Source organism: Cavia porcellus, unplaced genomic scaffold (genome assembly GCF_034190915.1).
Source record: "Cavia porcellus strain 051 isolate PalLab524CR breed Dunkin Hartley unplaced genomic scaffold, mCavPor4.1 scaffold_18, whole genome shotgun sequence".
NCBI lineage: Eukaryota > Metazoa > Chordata > Mammalia > Rodentia > Caviidae > Cavia > Cavia porcellus.
In genome coordinates this window covers 45,545,697-45,554,115 of record NW_026947501.1, presented here as the reverse complement: position 1 = coordinate 45,554,115, position 8,419 = coordinate 45,545,697, and the positions used below count along the sequence as shown (strand labels likewise).

General features: G+C 51.3%; 1 long non-coding RNA gene across 1 annotated transcript; it reads left to right on the top strand.

Moving 5' to 3' along the window:
• Positions 1–368: 368 nt before the first annotated feature.
• Positions 369–7,403, top strand: LOC134471338 (uncharacterized). Its single transcript, XR_010040732.1, has 3 exons — positions 369–1,297; positions 4,502–4,641; positions 5,725–7,403. It is a non-coding gene; the product is annotated as an uncharacterized LOC134471338 (long non-coding RNA).
• The last annotated feature ends 1,016 nt before the right edge of the window (positions 7,404–8,419 follow it).

The window sequence follows — 8,419 nt, the reverse complement described above, 5'->3', positions numbered from 1 at the left end:
TGTGTCAATCCATCCAGAGCAGCGGGGTCACTGCAGCGGGATGGTTCCCCCTGTGTCTCTGGAGCAGGAGCAGGGGAGGTCACCTGGGCAGAGCTGCACCCCAGGGGGAGCTGAGAACTTTCCCGGAGGATGGGGAAGATTCGGCCAAGCCCCAGCCCCTGCCTCTCATCCAAGACTCTCGGGGTGTGCATGAATCAAGGGCTCCCCCTCCAAGGTTATTCCGCGACCTTCCAGAAGGGAATGTGGGGAGACCAGGAAAGCGGCGCTCCTCACTGTCATGGAGAGCAGCGCACCGCTCCGGAAGCGGGAGTTACCAGTAGAATCCGCCGCTGTCGCTGTCGCCAGGGGGCGCTGTGGTCGCGCCCCCCAGTGGGCCCCCCTGAGCCCCGGGCTGAGGCTCCGAGGTCAGCCCCACAGTTCAACCGTCCAGCCCAGCCCGCAGCAAGCTCTGGGTCCCAGGTCGCTCTCTCCCGGCTGCGCGCCTCTGAAACCTTTCCTCTGCCTCCCTCTAGTGGCCCCAAAGCGGAGGCACAGAATCCGCGCCAGGTGAAATGCAGGGATCCGCAGGAGTCCTGGGCCGTGGGCCTGCAGCAGGTCAGCCCCACGCCGTCCTCGCAATGCCCACTGCCGCTATCTTCCCCTGGCCTGGTGGTATCGCTGCGCAGGGTCAGTAACGAGGCACTGTACAGTCGCTGAGGACACGCAAGAATCGCGGCCAGGCCAGGCAGTGGCGGCAGCACAGATACCATCTGGAAGTCAGCACCAGCCGTCTTTCCTAAGGCAAGGCTGGCCACGCCATGGCGAGCGTTTTCTTCCTGGGAATGCGGGTTCTGGGCCCGGAGGACCTGTCAGTTCTGCAGGCATACGAAGACCGTGTGAGGACACACGGCCACGACCACACTTTCTGCCCCACTGAGCAGGGCCGGCTCTGCAGCACAAATCCACCGCCCAGCGCCAGGTCGGCCGCGTTGGGGTTCACCTCAGCTCCTGCTGCTCCCGGCTGCAGGTGGGGAAGGGACAGCGGAGTCCCGGGGCTGCTGGGAAGCAAGAGGTTTGAGGCTCTGGCAGGGGGGACGGTCGCTGCCTCCGCTGCATCTGTGTCCAGAGGGCTTCCAAAGCCAGCACTTGGTGGTGTGGATCCCCCACGGAGGAGGGGGAGCCCAGTAGGTGCGATAGAGTGCAGGGCTCAGCCCAGGCAGCCATAGATGAAGGAAAAGCACGCGTGGACAGAAAAAAGCACGAGAAGGGTGCAGCCCCGGGCACAAGGACAATGCTGCGGTGCGGTCAACCAACACAGGTTGGTATGTGTGAGTGTGTAAGTGTGTGAATGTATGAGTGTGTGACAGTGTGTGGCCATGCTGTCATTGTTCAAGGATGTTCCACTCTGTGTGGCCCGCCATGGCCTTGTCCATTAAAGCACATGAAAGCTGTTCCCATGCTTACCCGTCCACGAACCCTCTAGCAGGAGGTGTCAACTCACAAAGAAGCAACCAGACCGGATGGAATGGTGGGGAGGTCATATCAGCTGTGCCCCGTGTGTGACCAAGCACACATGAGACTGAGCCAGCTACCAGGAACCACAGTAATGGAACTTGGATGACGCAGGGTCTCACCAGATGGCAAAGTAAGTACCTCCGTTAGCATCCTCCAGTACACAAGCCCTGCCGGTGTTCGCTCTCAGCCAGCATCTTTCCAGGGTCTCTGAGTGGCAGCATGAACCGGAGAGATGGGGTCCTTCCTTGACAGGCCTTTTCCTGGGGATGGGGAGCCCTGAGAGAGCACAGTCCAGGTTGAGCTGACTCCGAGGAGCTCTGGGAAGGGAAGAAGTGGGGCGATGCACTGAGGAGCAGAGAGGACAGGTGGGGCAAGCAGCTCTGGAGGAGAGGGGGCAGCCCTGGAAGAGTGAGGAGCAGCAGGGTGGCAGTGGCAGTGTGGTGGGGACTGAAGACTGGGACCAACAGGGAGGGTCAGCGGGGCCACAGGGGCTAGGGAGCATGTCAAGCACAGCCAAAGCCACTGGAGGAACTCAGGAGAAAAGTGCAGACTCTGGTTTACTTTTGAAGACATCACCCTGGCAGTTGCTGAGGAGGGAAGCTGGAGGAGGGGCAGACTGGGGGATCCTGAGGTCCCTGGACCCTCTGCAACAGCTCCCACAGAAGGTGGCAGCAGCCCGGCTTTTGCTGACAGATGAGGGGAGGGTGGACGAGAGAAGAAATCCACTTGGATGCCCTGGCAGTTGAGAGAGTGCCTGGCCGGACCTGGTGCTCCTTGTGGATGTGGATCTTGTTTGGGAAGTGGCTCATAGGGATTCAGAAGGGAGCAGAGGCTTGGCAGAGAGAGGCAGACAGCTTGCTGTTCTCTGAGTCGCTAAGGTCCGGCGATGTCTCCGACCCGGGCCAGAATGAAATGCAACTGAGTAGCCTGGCATGTGGTGTGGCTCCCTGAGGCACAGGAGCTGAGATACCACAAGATGGGGTCCTCCTCTGAGTCTGAGCTGAGGCCCTTCTCCGTGTCTCCAGTGAAGAGGCAGCACAAGCTATTTGCAGCCGGGGTAAAGCGGGGAACAGCTGGTCCCATTGGACACGCATCTTCACTGATTGCTAAAAGCAAGCGGGAGGAATGGGCATCAGCATTTAAACCGGAAGACAGGCAGGCCCTCAGCCCCTTCCGATGAATGACAGAGTGCACTGGTATGTGATTTGTGATGCCCACACATGCTCAGATCCTGAGCACGACACCTGGCTCGAGGGTACTTCCTCACCTCACTGAGTTACTCAGCTCCACTGTGAGCAGCAGTCATGGCTCTGCTGATTTTCACAATACAGGGTTCAGAGGAAGCAGGAAAGAGTCTTTCCCCTCCCACCAGGCACGCTGTCTACACTTATCCATCCTTGAGATGAACCGGTTAGTTCCCACTCAGCAAACCATACAAAGACTAAGCAATGAAATTGAACATGACTGCGCCAACAGGCCAAGACTTAAAATCATCTTGGCAGGATGGGGCACTTTGATCTAGTTTGTTCTAGTTGACAGCGATCACTAGAACAGCCTCTGAAACCTTAACCAGCAGAGGGCGTCTGGGTTCCACGCTTTGCCCCAAAATAGTTTAATAGTGGCCAGAAAATCCAAATCCGCTTGATCGATCTGAGAGTCATCTATGGCCCTCAGCAACAGGGCATGGGGACAGCGGACACTCGTGGCACTGAAGTGGGGGCTACAAGCTGTGTCCTACAGAGTGTGCTGATGCTGACCCGATGCCACAGGAGCTGCCAGGGAGGGACCTGCTGTCCTGAGATCATGTGGTTGGGCGTGGAGACCCTGGTAAGGGATGTTTCATAACTCATACATAAAATGAGTGCTTTCAAAGCTCTAAGGGCTAAAAATTGGCAAGTTGGGGTTTTCTTTCTGCCTTGCTTTGTTCCCAATCATGGGGCATCGAGTCCACTACCCTCACCTTCATGTCCAGTCCCTTCCATGTTTCTATTCGTTTTATTTTTGTGTTTTTGAGTCAGGGTTTCGCTAAGTCACTAAAATACACAGACTGGACTTGAGTTTGCAATCCTCCTGCCTCCCAGAGTGCTGCAATCACAGAATCCTCCACTAGTATTTGGTTTGATTTTTGATTTAAAAAATCAGCTATATTAATGTTGTTTGCTTTCAGCCTACTTTAATTGGTAAATTAAACCTTTACAGCTCAGTGTGTTCTCACACTGTCTTCTCAGGCAGTGAACTATTCTAAACTGACAGACAATCATATGTTCTGAACTCCACTTCATATCTACCTGGTGACCAAGGGCTGTGCTAATTTCCCAGGGAAACTTTGTGGTCTCCAAACTCTGATGTGTCTTCGTGCTCTGCAGGGTGCAGTGTTGGTGGGTGTGTGTCACTACACATTTCCAACACTCAGAAAACTGTGCAGCACAAAGAGCAAGCACTGATGTGAATTAGACTTGAATCAAGAATGACACATCAACATGTTTACCGATTCGCGGACCCCCAAGCTGAGGCAGTAATGAGATGATGGCACACTCAGTACCATATGATCAGCTTTCCCATAAAACAATGACTTCTGGAAACAATGAATCTTCTAAAACCTAGAAGTGTGCTGTAGCTTGGATCTGCAAGGTCCCCAGCAGTCATGTGCTAAAGCCTTGGTCCCTAACCTGCCGTGCTTCTGGGAATTGGTGGAGCCCTTAGTTGGTGGGGCTTGTGGGAGGAAGTGAGGTCACTGAGGATGTGTCTTATGGGAGGAAGTGAGGTCACTGGGCGTGTGTCTTATGGGAGGAAGTGAGGCCAAAGGGGGTGCCCACCCTCTCCTGTCTCTGGCAGCCATGCATGAGGTGAGCAGCTTTTCTCCACCCTGTTCCCCACCATGATGAGCTGCCTTGACACATGCCCAGAAGCCAGGGGTCTGGTCTTCCATGACCTGGAACTTTCAAAACTAGGAGACAAAATAAATCTTTCTTCTTTCTTAGCTACTTATTCCAGATATTTGTTATAGGTGAAGAAAGCTGACCAATATGAAGAAGAACTAGAATTGGTCTTATGATCCCTACCCATCCCACTTTTGAAGGAAGGCAGAATGGTAATGGGTGCCCACCCCTCCCTGGGAAGAGCCTCTGTAATGTGGAGCTGCCCAAGGTTTGCAGTTTTCTGTGTTTTTCTCTGAGCTGCTAATTTCAAAAGTTGGTGAGGAAGCCTTGACCCTTGCATTTTAAAAAGTTCTTGGCATCACTTAATTTCTATCGAGTAAACAGGCTGCCTCAGAGATCTCAGTCACATCGCATGGCCAGGCAGCCACATGCATTGCCAGCTAAAGACCAAAATACTAACACCAGAGTGGACAACAAACATCTTGGGATTCCTGTGGACCAGTGAGCCCAGGACCTGCTGTCTTCCTCTCCTCATGGTGTCCTTTCCAGAATCTCCCAGCCGTCCAGCAGTCTGCAGGGCACCAGAGAAGAGGGCCTCACATGGATGAGATTATGTCAACATGGCAGAACAGTAACTTCAAACAGAGGGTCCAGTTACAGAAAACTCCCATTTGTCACACTCATGAAAAGCTGAAGTTTGGTAAACTTTTTTGCACCAAAATTAAGAATGGAAAAACTCATGAGTAGTTTAGAGCCAAGTTCAGTTTCCCCCAGTTTGTGACCTATTGTTAAAATTGTGGTAGAATTTTGATTATGAATAGCATGTTCTTCAAGTGTCCTGAAAGGTGAGCAAACATTTCTGATAAATTTTAACTTGATAAACTAATGATGTCTTGCAACATGAGTAGTAAGTGATGCCAAGGGTCACGATATCACAGCGGAGACAATTTTGTAGAAAAGCATTACTTGAATAAGGCTGTAGCAGTACAAGTAATAAATCTTTAATCACAATGCAGTGTCACATTCCCACAAAAGCCTGAACAGGAGGCAAAGACAAGTGTCATTGCCTGGGTTCCTTGCTAAAGTTGCACAAAAAGAGATTCTGTGGAACCGGTAGACAGCGGTGATTCTGTTAGTGACGGTGAAATTTATCCTACATGATGCCCCTGCTCTCTTGTCTCCTTCCCACCTGCCATGAAGGTTTTCAAAGGTAGTGCAGATTAGGTTGCTTATTTTTCTTTATTTTTTATTGTCTTTACTATTTTGTACTACATTGCAGTAATGCAATTATTTTATATGAATATTTTGGGGTCATGGAATGAATCCTCTGTGTTTCCATTGTTTCTTATAGGGAAATGCTGATACACAAATGCTTCAGATTGAAGATCTACGTCCAGAATGAACTGGCTTGGAAACCAAGGTTTCATTGTGATACTGTCGATGATTACACGTCTTTTGGGTTTACATAAACATCCTTGAATTCCTGCACATAGATAGGTAGAAGGGATATCTACAAAGTGGTATTCATTATAAAGTTCAGTACACACATCCAGTAGAGACAATGGCAAAAAGCTTTATCATCCAAACCATATAAATAATGTTTCCATTATTTAGAAGTTTTTCTTATGCACAGAGCAGTCATTGATGTCATCTTGTGAATGTCTGCATTTGTTATTCTTCAGGACAGGACTGTGCTCTGGCATTCTGATAATGCTGACTTACATAATTGGTAGAACTGTTCAATCCCTTCCCCATGGCAAAGGGGACATGATGCTAATCTCCAGCCAGCATTGACAGGGAAATTTCGCTCCAAACACGTGCGGATATTCCTGGCACATGCCAAACTCAGTCCCTGCGAAACTGCAGGGGACAGACATAGGAAAGAACCAAAGCTCTGAGGCCAGGGTAAATTTCCCAGCTGGGCCCTAGAAGTTGCTCAGCTCAAGTGGACGGGGAGGCACCCCGCACTCTCTGCCTTCTAGGGAGCTGATGTTTGTCCCCATCAAAGCCCAGCATCTTCTCAGACCTGATGGTTCCCGCATAGAATTATTCTATGTGTGTGCAGTGACTGACAGCAGAGAGGGTGACAGAGCTTTGAGAGGCCCTCCTGTCACCCTAAAGCTGCTGTCCTCTCCTCCTCCCCAGCACAGAACATTTCAGGAACAGCAGCAGCCACATATGCCCAAGAAGTCCTGGAGACACCTGTGAGCATCTGTGTAGTCTGCCCAGCCCATGGCAGTAGCTACAACCACTGCCACCATCAGCTACAGGACCAAGCCCAAAGTTCCACCCAGAGACCCAGAACACCATGATGACTTGATATTCCTGGAGCTCCGGAAACTTCTCTGATGATACAGGCAAAGAGGAAGAGACTGTGGTGTGATGCTCAGGAATCACCTGAGGCCCTGACTTTCTGTTGAGAGCCCTAAAGAGCCTACTGAGCCACTGCATGTGGGACACACAAGTGGGGCTGTATTGGGACTTGCAAGAAGCAGGTAGCAAGACAAAGGAAGAGGCTTCCAAATCGCTGGCTAGGTCAGCTTTGTGGACATATTTGGTTGGAGACCTGTGACAGCTGGGAGCCAGGGGACCCAGCCACATTCCAGGAGGATGTGCCGTTCTCCTCCTTCCATGCTGTCTTTCCCCCCTGTTAAGTTATTATTCTGAGTTGTTTACTTTCCAAGATGCAAACTTTAATATCTTCTTTTAAACTTAGTCCTTCCACAACAGGTAGGAGGAGGCTGAATGAGCCTGGAGACCACAGTCTGCACCCTCTCAGTGTGCAGGGAGCTCTCGGGAGGACGGACACTGGGACAGGTGTTCCTGGTACCTCTTTTCTCAAGCACTTGCACTGCTGCTCCCCCCCCCCACCCACCATTTTATTCTGTCTGGAAAGATGAAAACAGAAACAGCATATTGATCTCCTCTGATGATATTTCCAGGCTTTATTTAAATCATACATTTCCTCAGAAAGATGATTTTTGCCTTCTGCACAGGTTACTTTTGAAGAATAAAATCCAACAGATGTTATTTGCTTGCACTTTTTATGTCTTCAGTGTCCAGATGTTTACTCCTTTGCACTTGTGGACTGTGATGTATTGATTTTCTATGATGAGCCTTTCTTCCTTAGGATTCAGGGGGTTTAAGAAGAGAGCCTTATGGAGATGTGCAGAGTGGGTGGAAAGGGGGCTGCCGTGCCTCAGTGGTCAGAGCCAGCACTTGTCGAGCTCTGCTGGCCCTGTGGCTCCTTGGATGCAGCCTCAGCAGCTGACACTGCTGTATCCTGGTACCTCAGTCTCCTTCCTTAAACCGACTCCTTCACAGCCTGGCCCCTGGTCCCTGCAGCCAACGTGCTCCTGCACAACTCCTACACACAGAGGTCCACACGAGCAGTGGGCAAGCTTTTACATGAGGACCAGATCATAGTACTGGAGCCTTTAGGAGTTGTAAGTGCTCTGTTGTGATTCTTGCCTTTGCCACTGTGACATCAAAGCAGCTGCAGACAGCAGATAAGGATGAGCAGACTTCCCAACCAAGCTGTGTTCATGCCTCCAGACCCTCCAGGCTGCTGGTTTGCCAACCACCATCTACACATGCAGTAAAAGACCTTGGATGAATTGAAGTGTGAAACACTCTAATGGAGTCTAGCACAAGCTACGTTCTCTCTAAGCTGGTTAAACTAGAACACAAATGAGTGCCTCCCCTAAAAGCATCACACCCTCTGAGCCCCACACACTGCCCTCCTTCCAGGCCCTGTCTCCAGGTCTGCACCTGGCAGCTCCTGTGACCCTAGGGACTTGAAGGGTGCTGGCCTCCTCCTCCAGACCCTGCCTGGCTCCAGGTCTCAATGTAAGTTGACACACCTACCATCTGCCCTCACGGTGCCCTGCACTACCCCAGGAATGGCCCTGCCTGCCCTGGACCTGTGCTCTGCCCATCCCCACCTGCCCCACCCAATACAGCCCTGATGAAAGTAGACGGATTCTTCTACTCATGACCCACAACACTAACAGAGGACACGATGAAAATTTAAATTTGAGGGGTTG